This window comes from Lactuca saligna, chromosome 4 (assembly GCF_052625555.1).
Source record: "Lactuca saligna cultivar CGN05327 chromosome 4, ASM5262555v1, whole genome shotgun sequence".
Classification (NCBI taxonomy): Eukaryota; Viridiplantae; Streptophyta; class Magnoliopsida; order Asterales; family Asteraceae; genus Lactuca; species Lactuca saligna.
Window position 1 is genome coordinate 36,651,285 of NC_136420.1, and position 20,150 is coordinate 36,671,434.

Sequence of the window (20,150 nt, forward strand, 5' to 3'; positions counted from 1 at the left end):
ATGGTGCCCTCACATGTTACAATCACCTATTCGATGTGCCGGTAAACCACACACGCTCCACCGAACTATGACAAACATTGAGTCACCCTTTGCTACCTTTGCTTAGAACCATTTAGTGTGCCGGTAAACCACACACGCTCCACTAACGTCTTCGCAAGGGCACAAAGTGTAATTTCATGGAATTGCATTATTTCACTTTTGCCTAAGTAACTAAGATTGGGAATTTGAAAAACATTTAGTTACTTTGTATTTCATTATACTTATAATGGAAGGTTTCGTCCTATCCTACCCGTTCGGCTAACGACCCTCCACTAGTCAAGAGTGCGGTGGGTAAGAGTGGATACCCATTCAATCGTCATTTTATAGGCAATTTCCTTAAACACCCCTTATAGACCAGCTTCGCGAATGAGGCCTACTAACGGTAAGACTGACTTTTACTCATACATATATATAATGTTAGACTTTTAATGTTATATATAGTATAGGGTGTATTTTATACATTTAAAATACTATATGGTTAACTTTAACAATTACACATTTAATTCAATTAAAGGTTAACCTAGGGGTGTCAATTTATGACACGACACGACAAAAATACACGACACGAAACGAAATCGGGACGAAATCAAAATTCGAATTCGTTTTCGTGTCGTGTTCGTGTCAAGTTTAAAAAACACGATGTCGTGTCGTGTCGTGTTCGTGTTTACAAATCCACACGAAATTGACACGATTGAGCATGTATTTGTCGTGTTTTCGTGTTTGTCGTTTTTATCGTGTTATATATGATTAAATATGAATTAAATAAAATAATAGTTATGTAATATTATCTTTTTCGTGTCGTGTCGTGTTGTCGTTTTTTAATTGGTTCGTTTTCGTGTTAGTGAAAAAAAACACGACATCGTGTCGTGTCGTGTTCGTGTTACAAAAAACATTGTCGTGTCGTGTCGTGTCAGACAAAAACACGACACGATGGCCCGATTTGACAGGCCTAGGTTAACCTAAAGTTTTATGGATTTATTAAATCTCTTTTAATTATACACCTTAATTAATTAATAAAACCATAAGGGTGTGATTTGAACTTTTTCAAAACGGTACAAGAGTTTTAGAATTTAACATTTCTAATTAACCTTTTAATCAACCTTTAAATTCCAAAACTTGAGGGCAAGTTTTGAAACATTTCAAACCATAAGGGTTTAGAATTTAAATATGCATCAAAATTAAACTATTCAATCAAAATTTAAATTCCAAAACTTGAGGGCAAGTTTTGAAACCTTTTTCAAAACATTAGGGTTTTAACTATTTAAATTTCAAAACAACAAAACTTTTGGGGTTCAAATTTAAACTATAAAACCTAAAGGGATAAATTGAAACTATTTCACAAGATAATTCAAATCTAAATTACAAATAATCAAACTTTATCTAATAAAACAAGTGATTATCTAAATTTTGACAATTATCTTCTATTTAGGTAAGGATAATCACATAATAATGAAAAAATTCGGATTTTATCACAAAAACGAGTTTATGGTAATTATCCAAAACCAAAACAAGAAGAAAATCGCGAAAACGAGCTGTCAGACACTTTGACTCGTCGAGTCTGGGCTTGGACTCGTCGAGTTCAGTTGACTCGGCGAGTCAAACATTCAGAAACTCAAAAAATCGATTTTCAGTGCTTATTTCGATCAAATATGCATCAATACAATTGAAACCAATCAAGGCTCTGATACCACTGATGGGTTTTGGTCATAAGACATCCTATGTGCTCATACAAACCCTAATGCTTGGATCTAGGTTTCTCTATTGTACATGCTTTGAATCCAAGACTATAAACCCTAATTCTAGCATTCAAATAATCATATTAACATAAGAATGAGTTTATAATGTTACGTTGATTGTTATGTAGCAATAACAATCTCAAATCTCCTTGTATTGACTTTGGAATGCTTAGAGTCACAAGTGTCACTCCTCTAATGGTTCACAAACACCATAAGCAAGAGGATGAAGAGGAGAGAGGTTGGAGGCTGTCAAAAACGTGTGTAAACCTTTACAAGAACATCAGCCACGTTTTTGAGCCTTAAGGGGTCTTTATATAGTTGGGCTATTAGGGTTATCTAACAAGAAAACCCTAATTTGGATGCTTAAGCCCTAAGCAACCCATAGACTCCTTTTATTAAGCCCATGGACGATTTCCTTATGGGTTTCCCATTAGAATTCGTCCATCCCTTAATACAAGGCAATCCATGACCCAAATTGCAATTATCTTATAATTACAATTCCAGTCCCTTAAGTTTAATTAATCTCTTTTAGTCACAAAACTAATTACCAATTAATTATTGACTAATATTAATTAAACAATATGATTTCTCCTTTAATATATTATTCCCATAATATATTAATAAATCATATTTAATCCTTACTCTCCATAATTCATCCTATCAAGTTGCTTTGGTGAAGGCAACCCAAAAGGACCATGCACCATCGGGTCAAGTACATACCAAAATAGTTATGGAATTAGACACTAATCCAACAAGAACATCATGTAAGTAAAAAATAATGTTATTTGTAGGTTTTGGATGAATGTAACATTTTGCATATTAATTTAACATATATATAATCAAAGTATAACTTATAAAGATTGTTAAATCCATTTTACATAATTTTTAATATTCAGAAAACACATATATGTAGTTGAGTTGCGAAAATGTCTGAAGAGTTTGTTGTTTGGTCTTAATTTCACTGCTGAATTTAAAAGATTCATTGTACGAGCATATCCAATGGTTAAGCTCTATTAAGATTTAAAACGATTGACTCGCCATCATTCCAATAAATTTATTCTCTAATTAAATAACCACTTCAATGATTATCCGCTTCTAATAATTTTTTTATACAAAAATAACTAAGTTATTCATATCTATCAAAAACGTTCTATAAAACCCTCTTATTTAATTATTCTTGTTTTTAAACACACATTGTATTACAATATATTTTATGAAAGAAATATATTACAACATATTGTTCGGAAAAATTAATAAAAAACAAAAAAAACTATTATGGAATAGTCACAAAAAGATTGAAAAAAAACTATATAATCATTATAATTTTATATTTCATAAGCATTTCATTAAATATTTAATAGAAATAACTAATTAGTAAAAAGTACAAAAATAATTAAAACTAAAATATATTTAAAAGGATAAAATGAAATATGACTAAAACATGAAGGGTTAAATAACAAAACACAGATTAAGTTAAAAAAAAAAAAAAAAAAAAAAAAAAAAAAAAAAAAAAAAAAAAAAAAAGTCTCCATTAAATATGCTCTAAAAAATGTCAAAGAAACAAATTATATAGCATTTTTAGAAAGTTTGAGATATAAATCGTTTAATAAACATGTAGAAACATGTAAGAAAGTTATTATATGTAGTCTTTAGCACCTATAATTTTGGAGAAGAAGTTTTAACTTTTAGATGTTTTTCCTATTTAATTAAATTAACTTTTAATTAAATTAAATAAGGGTTTCGGTCATTTTTTGTCACTTAACTTTTTATTTTCTATTCATTTGGTTACTTAAATCTTTTTAAGTTTTAAAATGTTATCAAACTTTTAACTTTGTGCTCTTTTAGTTACTTAACTTTTAAAATTGTGTTCATTTAGTCACTAAACTTTTGAAAAATTTTAAAAGTTTAGTGACTAAATGAGTATAATTTTAAAAGTTAGGTGACTAAATGTTACCAAACCAAAAGTTAAGTGACTAAATAAGCACAAAGCCAAAATGTTGATGACCTTTAAAACTTTAAAAAAGTTAAGTGATCAAATGAGCACAAAACCAAAAGTTAAGTGACCAAAAATAACATAAACCCAATTAAACAATATTAAATCATTAAAAATCCAAATTTAATCGATTTATAGTAACTAAATTAAAAATAAATACTTGGTAGGTTAGAATTAAAGCTTTAAGTCTTAAAGATGAAACTTACCTTTTCAATCAATGTATTCTATATTTTGTACTTATTGTAAAAATATTAACATCTAAGGTTAAAATAAGGACTAATGGCATAAAAACCCTCATATTTGCACAAAATTAGCGGATTTGCCCAAAGTTCAAATTTAGATCCGTTTTTGCCTTAAACTTGCATTCAATGTGTCGTTTTTGCCAAGTAGTTGGTTTCCCTTTAATCAACCGGTTACCACTTGCTTAGGTGGAAGATGCGTGACATTTATCATTTAAAAACCCATTCACAGACATCTCCGTGTGCAATTGATCCCTTCGACCCCCACAGTTAGTCACAAAGCTACAACGGAAAAATGACAACTTCGTCTTCAAGATCAAGCTTCAATGGTGGTACAAGAATGAGGAACAAGATGGTAATAAGATGCGACTGTGGTGATGTTTGTGGTGTATCAATCTCACGAACACCTGATAACCCAGGAAGAAAATTTTGGGGTTGCCCTAGTTATCAGGTAAAAATCTATTTATTTTTGTACTAATTTCTCCTTAAAATTTTAGGGCTGCTCTAACTTCCCAAAGAGGAACGTATGTAATAGAACCCTAATTTTTTTTGTTATAAGTGGAAGGAGGTAACTGTGGTTTTTTCAAATGGGCGGATGAAGAACTAGGTCAAAATATGGAGATGTACCATATAGAGGAGATCAAGCCATTGTTAGAATTGATCATAGGGTTATTAGTGGTTATATCTTTGATGCTAGCAATAGTGGTTATTAAGATGTAGTTTTGTTGGTTTTTCCTGTATTAGTAATATATTAAGGGTAATGAAGAATTGTTATATCTTTGTAATGTTTTTTTTAACGGCTGAATGTTACATTTGTGTAATGTATTAAGGGTATTAATGGTAATGTTATTAATGATAGTTAATTGCTATCTCATGTATATGTTCCATGAATGTAAGTACATTGCAAAAAAGGAAGGCTAATGAATGGAAGTACAATGAAATTACATTAGTTACATTCACAATGAAAGTAAACTTTGCATGACTGGAATTGCACTAACTTGCATAAAAGGAATTGCACTAATGAAATGAAGAATTGTTACATCTTTGTAATGTTTTTTTTTTGAACGGATGAATGTTACATGTTTGCAATGTATTAAGGGTATTAATGGTAATGTTATTAATGGTATCTCATGTATATGTTGCATAAATAGAAGTACGTTGCATAAAAGGAAGGGCTAATGAATGGAAGTATAATGAAAGTACATTAGTTACATTCACAATGAAAGTAAACTTTGCATGAATGGAATTACACTAACTTGCATAAAAGGAATTGCAATAATGAAAGTACATTGTTAATGCTTAACATTTACTAGAAAATAAAATAAAAACATCATGGTTACTTACCATAATAGGGGGCATCCATTATAAACCTTAATATAAAGCATCCATTACATAAGTTTTACTAGCATGTATCCATTTTGTGTGTGTGTCTATATATATATATATATATATATATATATATATATATATATATATATATATATATATATATATATATATATATATATATATATACTAGTAGGATACCCACACGGTGCAGCGACGCAAATAGTTTCCTTGCGGCGATTAGTTTGCTTTTGGCGCAAGATAGTTTCTTTTGGCTTTAATATAGATTGCTTGGTGTATATTGTTTTTTCTGGCGAATAGACTCTAGCAAGGTGAGTAGTCGCGGTTGGTGATGAACTGTCTCTAGTAATGTACATAACTACATAATATCACGGGCAAAGAATAGTTTCTTTTCGGGTGTCATCAATTGTTTTGGTTCTTAATATATTGATTATTTGGTAGATGTGTGCAAAAAATGAAACCAAAAAAATATATATGGAAAAATGATTTGTTTTAAAAAAACCATTATGTTTTTTTAAGAACAAAGACACACTGTGATAGCACAATCTACAAATCAAGTATTTTAATGTATTTATTTTTTCAAATAAACCCTCTAAACTGTCTATCAATTTTTAAAGTATTTTTATCCATACGATTTTTACTCTATATGTTTTAGATAAAACTATATTTTTATGCGATTTTTATAAAACATTAGTTATTTTGTTGTTATATTTGAATATTTTAAGTCCATTTTGTTGTTATATATGCAGGAAGTTAGTTTCATTCGGATAAATATTTTCCATATTTTCAGTTCTGATTGTCGATTAATATTCTTTCATAATCATGGTATGTTCTAAAAAGCACGTAAAAAATCGAAAACTATCATTATCATTATCCTTAAATTAATTTAAATAATATAAGATGTTGTTTTACATCGAATATAAAAAGTTTAACAACTATTTTATTATACATTACTCAAACTTCATTCTAAATTGAACATCTATCTAAATATCACATTGTATATTTTTTTTGAAACGGCAAACTATCTTACTCTTAATCTAACCCTAAACATCATCTAATTCTCCTAATGAGACTTGAACCCAATCACCAATGACATTTCGTTTGAGAAAGTCACTCCTTACCGCTACGCCAAAAGCCCGTTGGTAAATATCACGTTGTATATTGAGCTAACTATGGGTGTGTTTGGTAAAAGTAACTGTTAGTTGGAAGCGGGTAGCGGTTAGCTGGTAGCATATAGCGGATAGCTGGTAGCGGGAAGCTGTAGCTTTTATTTGTTATATGGATGTTTGGTAAAAGTAGCTGGAAGCTTTTGAAATATATAAAATTACATAAAATGATAATTGATTAAAAATAAATAAATATATAAATATATTTTTAAGGGTAATTATGGAAATTGATTTCAAAAGCTCATGAGCGTTTTGTTAAACGCTACATAAAGTAGCTTTTAGAATCAGAGTGTTTTGTTAAAACTAAAAGCTAAACGTTCTTACTGGTAAACGAAACTTTATGTTTAAACTAGAGCGTTTTATCAAAAGCTAAAAACTAGAAACTCCTAAATACTTCCAAAAGCTCCGTGCCAAACATGCCCTATAATTTTTTACATATTTAATGCATCATTTGCTAGGTTTCTTTAAATTATAAATTCTTTCAAATATCTTGTATGAAGATTTAATTATTATGATTATATATTCTTTTGGAAAAACACATACGTGACTTATAGAAATTATGAGGAAAAAAAAACGAAAATAAATTAATGTTGGTCAAAATGTATGAAAATCAACAGTGAAAAATGATTTTTCCAATTTAGGAAAAAAGGTGTGTCAAGATTCTGATTAAAAAATGAATATAAAATTTCGATTTTAATTAAAAAATTAATATAAAATTCAAAATTTTAAATGGGCATTGCATCGATTGGATAGAAACGATCAGCCTTATAGAATAAAAAAAAGATGGGGCTACACTATTCGATCACAAAAATATAAAACAAATATAAATAAATATAATACATGTATATAGCAAAAAAAAAATAATAAATAAATAAATAAAAAAATCTAATAGTCCTACTATTAGATTTAGTAGTACAAAGAAAAACTACAAGAAAATAATATTATAAAAAGTTAAAAACCAACTATGTAACAAAATAAAACTGTTATATTTAGTAGTACAAAGAAAAACTACGACAAAATAAAATTATAGAAAGTTAAAAACTAACAAAATGAAAAATTTAATTGAATTTGTTATTTTGTTATATTACAAGGACCATTTATGTAACTCACTGTTAAAATAAAAAGACGGCCATCAATTTTTTGATATTACCAAGATTTATTTAGATAATTATAGGAGTAGTCGGTGTGGCACATCAACAAGATTCAATGCGGTGATGTGGTAGCCGACGACGGCGTTATGATGGGGGAACACCGCCCCCTATCTCGTTGCATCTCGTCAAAGACATCTCGTGGGTGTCATGACGAATTGAAACGTGAAGCATTTTACCATTTTTTTTTACCGTTTCAAAACGGTCGAAATTCAATTTAATTTTTTTTTTTTTTATCTTTTTACCTATATATATATATATATATATATATATATATATATATATATATATATATATATATATATATATATACACACACACACACACACTCTTTTTAATTTAAACTTTACATATCTTTTTAAAATCCTCTCTATATTTTCTACACTTTGTTAATCAAAAAATTGAGCAAAACCCAAACACCCCCCTTCCATCATCAAACTCAAACACAACCTCGTCTCTCGGATTTGCGGGGTATGAAAATTATTTCAACCTTTTGTCGTCTCAAAGGTTCACCACAAATACCATACCAAGGTGCCGCTTTCAATACCGCTTCACTGCCACTGCAATTTCCCAACTCACCTTACGTTCAACAAAATCAATTTGGTCAACACCCAAATTTACAACAAAATCTTTTCTCTACTTTTGGTTCGATGCAACAAACAACCAATCAACCGTCGCCTACAACACAACCAACAGTTCAAGTGGAAGCGGGAAGTAGTAGGAAAGGGAAAGGGAAAGGAAAATCAAAAGAGAAATTAATAGCTGTGGAATCTGAAAATGCAGACGTTCCACAATGGTGGACACCGGAGGAGGAATACGTTTTGACGACGGCTTGGTGTGCTACTTCAAAAAACGAACTTCGCGGAAATTGAATGAAAAAAGGAGCTTATTAGGGGGCGGTGCTCGACAAGTTTCACGCTATTTTAAAAAAAAAATCTGTATCGCAACGACATGTTGAGCAGTAAATGGGGTATGATAACTAAGCGGTGCAACAAATTCAACGGTATTTACAACCGAATTGCAGCGCAACAACAAAGAGGAACCAACGACTTTGATTTGTTCAAAGCTGCTAAGGAACAATATCGGGTCGAAATGGGTCATGTTTTCGACTTTGAAAAATCATGGAAATTGTTGCGAGCGGATCCAAAATAGAATAAAACACCTACATCGTCGAAGGTTCAATCCAAAAGGTCTCGCAATTCTAGCTCGATCGACGTGTCGTAGGGATGTCAACGGGGGCAAACGGGGCGGGGAGTGCATCTCCCGCCCCCACCCCCGAAATTTCCCTGTTCCCCCGCCCCCGACCCCGCCCCCGTTCCCCCGCCCCTGATTGATTTTGGGCTACTTTTTTTTTTGTCTAAAAGAAGTTGTTATTTAGGTTAAAATAAGCTATTTTTTAGGTAACAAATAATTATTTATAGCAAAATTTTATATATTAAAAATAAAAAAGTTATGGCATTTTAAAAAATTATACTAACAACTTAAAAACATGTTTTTTGATGAATTTTGGAAGCTCAAAATCATGTTATTGTTTATTATATTTATATAATTCATATATGTAAATATATGTGTAATTTATTAACGGGGTCCCCATAGGGATTTCGGGACGGAATTGCCTACCCCCGCCCCCGCCCCCGAAATGAAAACGGGGGTTAACCTTGCCCCCGCCCCCGTCCCCGCCCCCGATTTTTTTTAAAAAAATCCCCCAAACGGGACGGGCCCCCACGGGAACGGGGTCCCACGGGACTTTTTGACATCCCTAACGTGTCGGACGCACGGACTAACATCGACCTAAACGCCGATGACGATGAGATCCCGGATGATATCCAAGAGATATCCCCACCACGACGACCGGTAGGACGTGACAAAGCGAGGCGCGCTGCAAGACATTCGGAGGTGGTGGAGACGAGAGCAAAAGATGCGGCGGAAATGAGAGCAAAATTCGACGAACATAATTTATTAATAAAAGAAAAATTGAGTTGAAACGTCGTCATTTGGAATTCCTGGAAAGGCAGGCACGTGAAAGCAGGAGCAAAAAGAGAGGGAACTAATGACACAACAGTTGCCAATTTTTCGGACAAGCGAGGAAGGTTTAGCGCCTACTAATCTAGCGGTGCTACAAGCAATGAATGAACAAATTAGGAAAAAATATTTGGGTTAATTTGGATTTGTGTGTGGTATTTAGTAGTGATTTCAATGGTATTTTAGTTATTAATTTAGGTTTAAAATTATGTTTTTTAATTGTAATCGGATTTTAGATTTTAAATATTATGTCTTTTTTTTGTTTTTAAAATTATATGTTTTATAAAAAAAAATATATTAGTTATTAAAAAAACGCAAAAACAAAAAAAAACAAAAACAAAAAAAAGGTAAAAAAACGAAATAATAAAAAAAAAATACAAAAATAGAAATATTTATTTTCAAAAAGTTGGTGTTGCATCTTGTTGTATCTTGTTGTCCATTTACTCACTTGGTGTTATAACACCATTTTTTTATGTGGAATGTGAGGTGACATAACTTGGTGTTGCATCTTGTTGCCCACACCCAATGCTCTAAGACATAGCAACCAATTTTTATTTTTTTTCCAATTTTTTTCCTTAAAAATAAAGTAAAAAATGGGATAAATATTGTTTCATCTCCAACCCTACTTTATTTTTTACCCCCAAAAAATATATTTCATTTTTCCAACTTATATAAATTGTCAATCATACTATTTCTGTTAATTTGGTTTTAACAATATATAATCAATACTTTTTTTTATTACAATACTATTAAATAAATAAGATGATATTTATAACACCTAATTATAAGCTTTTGTAAAATACGTTATCGTATTTTAAAATTTCAATATGTATTTAAATTTTCATATGAATTTGATAAACAAAAAATAAACTTTATATATATATATATATATATATATATATATATATATATATATATATATATATATATAATTAATATAGTTTAATATATGATACAATATTATAAGTATTAAATAATACATTTAAATTATAGTTAGAAGACAAAATAAACTAATAATATATAAATATACCAATTGATTTTTAGAACATACATTTACAAACTTTAAATATATACCATTGATTTTTTATATTTTTATCAATCATTTTTATCTACCTAGTATGACCATACATGATACCTCAAACAAAAATAATACATAAAACAAAGCATTTTAATCATTTTGTATCAAACATTACATTAATATTTACAATCGATCATCAAACTATTTAAATATATACACAGTATACATCTGAAAACTAAAAACAAAATTAAAATGCTTCAGGTCATTAGACTAAAATTTATAGTAAATGTAGATGATTTCTTCTCTTCCAAATCAAAAGCCTTTCAAATCTGGATTTTAAGAAAACATATGAGAATGGAAAACATAAGAAAATAAAAATAGGTTAAGAACACATTATAAGAAAATATTGGGTGAAAATGTATACCTAAATCGGCAATGCCATCATCGTAGTGACGACAGATGGTGGTGATGGAAACCAAGCGACGGCGGAGGTTGTAATATTGTTTAGGGTAAAGGTTGCCTGAGGGAAAACAGAGGTTGACAATGATTTCAAAACAAAAACATTAAATCGAATATGAAATACGAAAGTAGTGTTGGCGATTTTAGATCTAGGGTTCGGTAGAAGGCGGTGGTACTTGAAGCGAAGGTGGCAGAGTTTATGATGCACCGACGATGGTGGTATCAGTGCGAAGATCAAGGTGGCGTAGCTGAGTGGCCGTCGGAGAAGTAGAGGATGCAACTGAGGTGCTGGTGGAAAGTATTCGTGTGTTTTCAAAAAGAAGGTTTTAAAGAAAAATAAGGATTACTAAAGAATAGAAGCTCAAAAATGGTAGCTCACGTCCCATTTTTATATTATGACAAAATTTGTATTTCCTTTGTATATTGATTCTAATTGGTTATTTTTATCATTATTTTATATCATTAGATGCATTAACGTAAAATTAATGTTTGAGATTTAAGCTCCTTAGTTTAAGACTTTGGTCTTAAAACCTTTAAACTTCTTATTATGTATATATTATAAAGTAATATATATATATATATATATATATATATATATATATATATATATATATATATATATATATATATATATATATAGTTGTAAACGAATCATTCGGCGGAAAGTTTTTTTACGTTCGTTTATTTAATAAATGAACGACAATGAGCACAAATTCTCATTCATTTAATTAAACGAATGAACATCAACAATGATCTAGTTCGTTTATTTATGTTTTTGAAAGTTCGTTTATGTTGTTTATTTATGTTCGTTCATTTAAGTTTATTTATGTTCATATATGTTCAATTGTATTTTATTGCTTTACTATATTATATGTTTTTTTTATATTCATATATGTTGAATTGTACGTTTATATTCGTTTAACATGTCACGAACATAACTTAACAGACATGAATATGGTAATTCGTTAAACGAACGAACAAGAACACGAAAACTCGTTTGTTTATTCAAATAGGTACTGAAAGTGTATGTATTTTATAAAGGTAAAAGGGAATTTATACAATACACGGATTACAAGCAAATGAAAGAGCTAAAATTAAGGGTTAAACAAGTAAACAATATACATAATTGAGAAGCAACTACATGCGTATCTCTAAAATATCTCTAACCCCTTAACTTCCTCCTTAAGACATCCAAGGCACCCTTAGAGCCCAAGAAACCCTAGGAGTGCTCTAGATATCGTTCCCCTTTTTAGGGAGGTTCTAGAATTGTCCAATGCTCAACTATTGAACATTGTCACCTTTAGTTCCGTGGTGGCGAAACCGCACCTAGGGGGAGTTGTTTCGCTGCCACAGTGGCGAAACCATGGTCGAACACCACACCACTCCCACAAGCCTAAGCATCGGGATCGTATTCGTGGTTAGTGGTCATTGCCACATTAATCACTAAACCCTTCATGAAGGGTATAACATAAAGTCTTACAAACCATAATGACCCTTCGTGAATGGTATAACATAAAGGGCCTATTTGATATAGCTTCCGATTGAATCCAAATATTGAATCGGTCCAAAAATGTCATTTAGCGTGTTTGTTATACATTAAAAATCTTGGACTCGGCCAACAAGTGAAGACTCGGTCCATATATTTTTCTTAACTCGGTCCACAACTAAAATGCCAAGGACTGGGAACAAATTCCAGGATGCCCATTTTGCCCTACCCATCTCAATGCAAGACTAGTGAATAGAAGACGCACAACTCCGCCTCCGCCTCCGTCTTCTTCTTCCTTCTTTTAGTGTGATGTTTTTTTTTCTTTTTCCATACTATTTTGCAATCATTTTTTTTTCTTTCTCCACAACTTTCAATCGTTTTTTACTTCTGATTTGCTTTCATCATCTTTTCAATGATAATTTCCTACCCAAGCATCATCAAAATAGTCACAATCGTTGGAGTATGCTTTCTTTGTCCATCTTTAGATTGCATTTGACACAAGTATCATTATTACCCTCATTGCAGTGAGAATGGTTTCAAATATATGTAACATAAAAAATGGTCATACGGATAAACATTGTGAAGGTGATCATGTAAAGATTGAACAAGGTTGGTGTTATTAGTACTTGAATTTTGTAACAATGATCAATAAATATCACTAAAAAACAATGAAATGAAATATCAATATAAAGGAATTGAAAACATGATTATAAAAGAAAATGTTACCTATAAATTTTTTGGTTTTCATATATATAGTAATGATTTAATATTGTTTCAGATTAATTAATTATCTAAATTGTTTTTTTATATTTATGTGTTGAGAAAAAAAATGTACTGTTGTAAATTAAATGGTAAATCATAACAAAATTATTATAAAAAATGTTGTTTGAGGGTAATATAGTCATTTTGCATAGTCAATCAAATGCAAAATCAAACAGCAAATTTCATTCAGAAGTTAACTCAGTTAGAACTTCTAACTCAGTCATGAACTTCTAACTCAATCGTTATAGTTTGTAAAACTTAAAGCTGAACATTGATCACCACGTTTCACATCATTTAGGTTGGTAGGTGTGGGCAACACTCACACCAGTGTTTTTGATAAAAAGAAGAAAACGATGTTAGTGGAAAGTGGTGGTGGTAACGGGAAGCAACGCATAGACCTTTAACACCTAATAACGGTTAAGGGGGGCGGTGTTCTTGAATGTTATTAGGCGTTATTAGCCCCAATAACAGGGGTGGGCATTATCCACTCCTAGTAGTCTTAAGCTTTGATATAATTATAGCTTACTAAAACTTCTCTTAGAAATATTTTGAGGTTAAGGTGCATGCATTGAAAAACACTTGGTAGAATTAATATATGACGTATTATTTTATGATTTTTGTCAAGTAATATTTTCTAAAAAATACTTACAAGATGGATATGACAATTTATTTTAGTTAAATGGTTCAATATTTTCAAAAGGAACCATGGTGGAAGACTTCTATTTATAGTAGCCAACCCAATTGTTGTGGGATCACCCAAAATTCCAAGTGCCACGTAAAAATGGATTACGGATCAACGACCCTTACCCTTTCCTCACTCTTGCTCATTCTTCTAACACTTGAATCGATCTTCATAACTCTTTCACATTCTAAATCAATCGTCAAAACCCTTCTTGGATATCCTGGTCAACTTCCATTCAAGCTCGAAACGAGGTATCGTCATTGATGTGTGTGAAACAAACTAGTTTTAATCCTACTAACTTAGACACAAAATAAACACACGAAAGGCAGTGTACCTATCGATTAGTAATATAGTTCAAGCAAGTAGGGTATCGAACACAGGGAACGGTAAACAATTAAAATAAATGCTAATATTATCTAAATAAAACAAATAACAAGAAGGGTGGTTTCTCTAGTTTTACAAGACTAGAAACTTAATTAGAATAACCAACACACAAATTAACTAACTAGCAACTAAAACAATTAATTACCAACTAAATTCAATAGTAAAGAGGAATTTTGTTTAGGTACGACTCATTTGTTCCCATGGATGATTTTAATGTATCGGATTAATTCTTCATTGGCTACCGATTAAGATAATTAGGTTCATGTTCGCTATTCCTAATTCTTAGAAAAAAAATTAACTCAAGCAATGGCCAGTTGTCTAAATTAACGGGTTTCCTAGATTATTGATTCGGGTTAAGTAAGACTTGTAGTGGTTAACTAAATTGGCCCTTCAATTAACCTCTCGTCGATGTTCATCCAACAAGATTACACATTAACTTACCTATCTTCTAGTTAATTCTAGTTTCACGTTCGTTATTCCTAGACATACAACTATGTGGTCACAATAAATCATATGAAATTAATAACTAAGAGATGTTCATACAACTTAATTACTGATTTATTAACAGAAGAAAAGTTATTGTTAACACATAAGGTTCTTTAACAAGCTTAATAAAACATAATCACCAATTAAAATTAATCCTAATCAAATAATCAATCCATGTTCACAAATTCATCTACCTAAACAGAAGTTATGAGTTTTTAGCTCATGATTGCGGTAAACATAAACTCAAAAACGAAATCAAAGTATGTAAACATGATTCAAATCAAAAAGTTACTAAGAATAAACCAAAATTGTCTTGATTCTCTTCACAATTGAATGTAGGTTTGATTCTTCAGTTCCTCACGACCTAGCAGTACTTACAATCATTTCTCAGCCTCCTAGGGTTTCTCTCCATGCTATGATATCGATCTGAATGTCCCTTTATATAGATTTTCACAAAACAGAGGCTACTCGGCGAGTCCAGTGACCTACTCGGCGAGTCCGTCACTTAAAACCCGTGTACGGCAAGCCATCGCGTCCAAAATCGTGAAACTTCAGACCAACTCGGCGAGTAATCGACCCTACTCGCCGATTATGTTTGGAATCAACATTTTCTCAAAACACGAAAGTCATCCAAAATTGTGTCTAGTTTTCAGAACATTTTGAATCTCGTCAATCGGAGTTACGGTTCATAAGATATGGCCAAAACACTGACGAGGGGTCAAGCTGTCCAGCAACGTCCTTCTTTCTTCAAAATCCAAGATCCAAGCTTCCAATAGATAGTTTCACTTCATTTTCCTTTCGAGCATGTCTTTGTTTCTGAAAATGAAATATTTAATCTAATTAAGCACCTTTTTTTCATTAAATGAGACAAAATCAACATAAAGTATTAAGATCATGCATGAATTTTATAACTAAATATGCCCATATCAAAATACCCCACACTTGACTTTTGCTTGCCCCCAAGCAAAACTAAATTTTAGTACACTAATATTACATAAGACAATCCCAATCAAACCCAGCCATTATGCCAAGACCGCAACGCATGCATTTGTGTCTAAAATTTTCCTAATAACCCCCATACTCCAAATACTCACAATCCTCATAAACATTCGCCCACTTTTTCCGAACAATGCTCATTTTATGCATCCCTCATAATCCATCCTCATAAAACCTCTTAACCTCAAGGTATTTTTGGTTGAGCAACCCAAGCATACATAATCTAGAAAATTACAGTTTATGATACCACATTGGAGCTCTTTGGAATTCTTCACTTCTTTGACATTTGATCTTTGATTTCTTTGAATTCACCACCTTGTTGTTTGATTTTTGGTATCTTCAACTTTTTAATTTCTTCAGAATTTTTGATCTTCTGATCTTTACTTTAACTGCTCCAAAATTCCTACAACTTTTCTTTTAATTCTCTCTTTTGTTTTTTTACATGTACCTCACTTTTTTTTTCACTCAAAACCTACATGCTTAAGCAGGGGCGCTCAACTTCAACCTTTATTGGTTAGCGATAATAATTTTCCTGGATACATTTTTGGTACACGATGCTAAACATATTGCATCCTTCAAACTAAGCGAAGTCGTGTTTTTGTCCCATGATTTCACTAGAATAAGGAAGCCACAAATGCACTAGAACGTATATAGGCTCAACTAAACATTTGGGTCTTCATGCAATCATCAAATACAATACTAGCATGATCTCTAATTGCTTTACCAAAATTCTCTAAATTAATCCTAGCAAATTTTATGCAAAAATTTAAAATTTAATAAGTGTAACCAACCAACCCCCTACCCCACACTTAATTTATGCAATGTCCCCATTGCATATCATGCGTGATAAAGAACAATAAAAATAAGGAGAGAATTGGAACAAACTCCCCTGGGATAGTAGTGGCGAGGTTGATATCTATTCTCTTCAGCTCCATCTTGAATTGACTTTAGACATGGGAACAGCTCATCCATGTCTTGGGTGTCAAAATCTAGTGTGGTACAGTCTTTATAAAAGCCCAAATATAAGAGAAAAACTCTTGGAAATGCTTGGAAAATGATCTTCAAAGAATAGAACCAATGCCCATATCAATTGTCATGAAATCTTCAGCTCAAAAGTAAGAAGAATGAGTGACTCGTCGAGTAAGTATGTAGAATCGCTGAGTTGAAGCACACAAGTAATAGAAAAAGGAAAACAAACATCAAAATTAAAATCCTAAATTACCCTAATAAACTAGAAGTTTAAAAAGAAAAAGAAAAGCAAACTCTAATAACGGGTTGCCTCCCGCAAGCGCTTCTTTTTGTGCGAGTCTTGAGCTGGACTCCCAACTTAATAAACTTCCAATAAACTCAATGCCAATCCATCCGTTGCATTAAATATTTTCTTTGGACCAATTTGTAAAATTTGGCTCTTTTCTTCTAAAATTTGCCAAACAAGCTTGAATACATAAAACCCAAGAATTCTGACAAGGGTTGGAACTGGTTGGATACTAATCAAAAATGGATCGCGCTTCAAAACTTTCTCTAAAGTTGGAGTTGTCACCCCATGCTTCGAAACACAAACCGGAAGAATGGGGGGCCATGTCGTGGTAATGGTCAAACCACAACTTGGTTCCTGCAATTCAGCTTGTTCTTGTTCTTCGTCTGACCTCTCTGCTAGCAATCTTTCCAGCTCCTCCAAGTCTCTTTCTGGATTAAATTCTTCATCTTGTAACTCAAATGTCCTATCTGTGTTGGGCAAGATGTTATCTAACCATCTTCCTAATTTCTTCAAATCTTCATCTGAGTCATACTCCTCATCTCCTTGCTCAATTTCCTGTACTACATCCTCAAGAAAAGCATCAAAAGCATCGAGATTTGGAAAATACATAATAAATAAAAATTAAAATCAAAATTAAACTATAAAAAAAATTAATCCATAAAATAAAAAAAATAAGAATTAGCAAATAAAATTAAATATTTGAACCGTTCCCCGGCAACGGCGCCAAAAACTTGATGTGTGTGAAACAAACTAGTTTTAATCTTACTAACTTAGACACAAAATAAACACACGAAAGGCAGTGTACCTATCGATTAGTAATATAGTTCAAGCAAGTAGGGTATCGAACACAGGGAACGGTAAACAATTAAAATAAATGCTAATATTATCTAAATAAAACAAATAACAAAAAGGGTGGTTTCTCTAGTTTTACAAGACTAGAAACTTAATTAGAATAACCAACACACAAATTAACTAACTAGCAACTAAAACAATTAATTACCAACTAAATTCAATAGTAAAGAGGACTTCTGTTTAGGTACGACTCATTTGTTCCCATGGATGATTTTAATGTATCGGATTAATTCTTCATTGGCTACCGATTAAGATAATTAGGTTCATGTTCGCTATTCCTAATTCTTAGAAAACAAATTAACTCAAGCAATGGCCAGTTGTCTAAATTAACGGGTTTCCTAGATTATTGATTCGGGTTAAGTAAGACTTGTAGTGGTTAACTAAATTGGCCCTTCAATTAACCTCTTGTCGATGTTCATCCAACAAGCTTACACATTAACTTACCTATCTTCTAGTTAATTCTAGTTTCACGTTCGTTATTCCTAGACATACAACTATGTGGTCACAATAAATCATATGAAATTAATAACTAAGAGATGTTCATACAACTTAATTACTGATTTATTAACAGAAGAAAAGTTATTGTTAACACATAAGGTTCTTTAACAAGCTTAATAAAACATAATCACCAATTAAAATTAAACCTAATCAAATAATCAATCCATGTTCACAAATTCATCTACCTAAACAGAAATTATGAGTTTTTAGCTCATGAATGCAGTAAACATAAACTCAAAAACGAAATCAAAGTATGTAAACATGATTCAAATCAAAAAGTTACTAAGAATAAACCAAAATTGTCTTGATTCTCTTCACAATTGAATGTAGGGTTGATTCTTCAGTTCCTCACGACCTAGCAGCACTTCCAATCGTTTCTCAGCCTCCTAGGGTTTCTCTCCATGCTATGATATCGATCTGAAAGTCCCTTTATATATATTTTCACAAAACAGAGGCTACTCGGCGAGTCTGGTGACCTACTCGGCGAGTCCGTCACTTAAAACCCGTGTACGGCAAGCCATCGCGTCCAAAATCGTGAAACTTCAGACCAACTCGGCGAGTAATCGACCCTACTCGCCGAGTATGTTTGGAATCAGCATTTTCTAAAAACATGAAAGTCATCCAAAATTGTGTCTAGTTTTCAGAACATTTTGAATCTCGTCAATCAGAGTTACGGTTCATGAGATATGGCCAAAACACTGACGAGGGGTCAAGCTGTCCAGCAACGTCCTTCTTTCTTCAAAATCCAAGATCCAAGCTTCCAATAGCTAGTTTCGCTTCATTTTCCTTTCGAGCATGTCTTTGTTTCTGAAAAGGAATATTTAATCTAATTAAGCACCTTTTTTTCATTAAATGAGACAAAATCAACATAAAGTATTAAGATCATGCATGAATTTTATAACTAAATATGCCCATATCAGTCATCACAACCTTTATGAAAAAACTAGTTTCATATCATATCGAAAAGCATTGATTTACGCTTCTTAAATATAACATTAGTTCATCGAAAAACATGGTGCTTTAGAGAAATTAACACAGATTTGTTCACGTTTTATTCTAATTAAAACAATATTGTTCCCCGTTTATTTTACATCTCGCGCAAAACCATGATTTTTATTATACAAAGTTGGTTTATTTTACGTCTCGCGCAAAACCATGAATTTTATTATACAAAGTTCCGTAAGGCTATTTGTCCCCCGTTTTAGAATCAAGATTGACTCTGAGCCCATCACGCTTGCTTTCAAGGATATGTAACCTTTCTTCCCGGTGATTTCTTCATTTGGTGCACATCAACTTTTGTTTGCAGTGTTTCCATCTTTGGGCTTCAGCGTTTTCTTTAGGGCTTCAGCTCGAGGCTTAATTTGTTTAGCTTTTCTTTTCATGGATGCTTCATCTACTTCTTCGATTGGCACTTGATCATGTCCTTTTCGGGGGTTTCATTGTTGCCCGGATGGCCAGGTGGGGTCTAAGGGGATTTCTTGTTTGATATCTCATATTAAGAGGTTACACCTTGCTTCCGATGAACGTAAAAATGTGTTGCGGGAGGCTATCTCGGGGGACCATGGATTGTATATGAATG